The sequence below is a fragment of the Micropterus dolomieu genome, unplaced genomic scaffold (assembly GCF_021292245.1).
Source record: "Micropterus dolomieu isolate WLL.071019.BEF.003 ecotype Adirondacks unplaced genomic scaffold, ASM2129224v1 contig_4706, whole genome shotgun sequence".
In the NCBI taxonomy this organism is placed as follows: Eukaryota; Metazoa; Chordata; class Actinopteri; order Centrarchiformes; family Centrarchidae; genus Micropterus; species Micropterus dolomieu.
This window is the reverse complement of record NW_025733696.1, coordinates 1-1075: the sequence shown is the minus strand read 5'-3', so window position 1 is coordinate 1075 and position 1075 is coordinate 1. Positions and strand designations below refer to the sequence as shown.

General features: G+C 47.2%; 1 non-coding gene across 1 annotated transcript; it reads right to left on the bottom strand.

Moving 5' to 3' along the window:
- Positions 1–744: 744 nt before the first annotated feature.
- Positions 745–818, bottom strand: trnat-ugu. The gene has a single exon. It is a non-coding gene; the product is annotated as a tRNA-Thr (tRNA).
- Between the last annotated feature and the right edge of the window lie 257 nt (positions 819–1075).

Here is a 1075-nt window from a genome sequence, read left to right as displayed (position 1 = left end):
CACCTAGGGGACTTGATCATCTGGATCCACCTGGATCCACCTGGATCCAAGGTGGAAGTACTGAATCCCTGCTTCTCACCTTGGAAACACGTCCATGTTCTGGTGATCTCTGATGCTTGCGTCACATTCAGCATGCTAATCTGTGGCACTGAACACCTGCGAAGGTGCTGCTACACCTGAGAGCGGACCTTTCAGTGATTTCAAATGACACATCAGATCAGAATTATGAACATAAAACAAAACCAGAGTTTACTGCAAGTGGACTTGAAGCTAGATCTTTGAGGTGGAAGGCAAGAACACTAGCCATTAGTCCACAGAGAACACAAGGACAGGGTTCATCATCGTATTCACACCACTCAGAAGTCCAGAGTGTTTATGTTGGAAAGCAGTCTTTCTTCCACAGCAGGACTTGAACCCAGAACACCTGTCCAAGAGGATATTCATTCCTTGGTGAAGCTGCTATAACAGGAACCAGTTGGTTTCTGTATACCAAGGCCAGCATTTTCTACCAATTATTGTTGGGTAAAATAGGTCTCACCCGCAATAGCACTTGTTTGTCCTCCATGGTTTAGAGAATGTAGAGCAGCCTCTGGTGAGATGTCCGGGACAGAAGTCAGTAACGACCAGTACATCAAAGGACAGATTCTGGAAACACTGAGCTGATGTTTAAGTGAACTTACTAAAACAGGGAGCAATTTCCTGTTTTGAATAGGTAGAGGCTCCCCTGGACACATTAAGCTATAGAGGCACTGCTGGGATTTGAACCCAGGATCTCCTGTTTACAAGACAGGCGCTTTCACCGACTAAGCCACAGCACCCGCGCTACCTGTTTCAGGTGGTCTGGTTTTGGAATCAAGTCTTAGGATTGCCACGTTCTACTCGCTCACTCGCGTTTTTCTTGAAGCTGCGTAGAACGCACATGAGGTTATTCTGGTTTTTGTCCTTGGGAAGTGGCGTATCGTTATTGAAAACTCCACTTAGGCACCGCTGGGATTTGAACCCAGGACCTCTTGGTTACTAGACAGGCACTTTGACCAGCGGAAAAGCGGACACGGTTGAGGCCTCTGGAGCCACA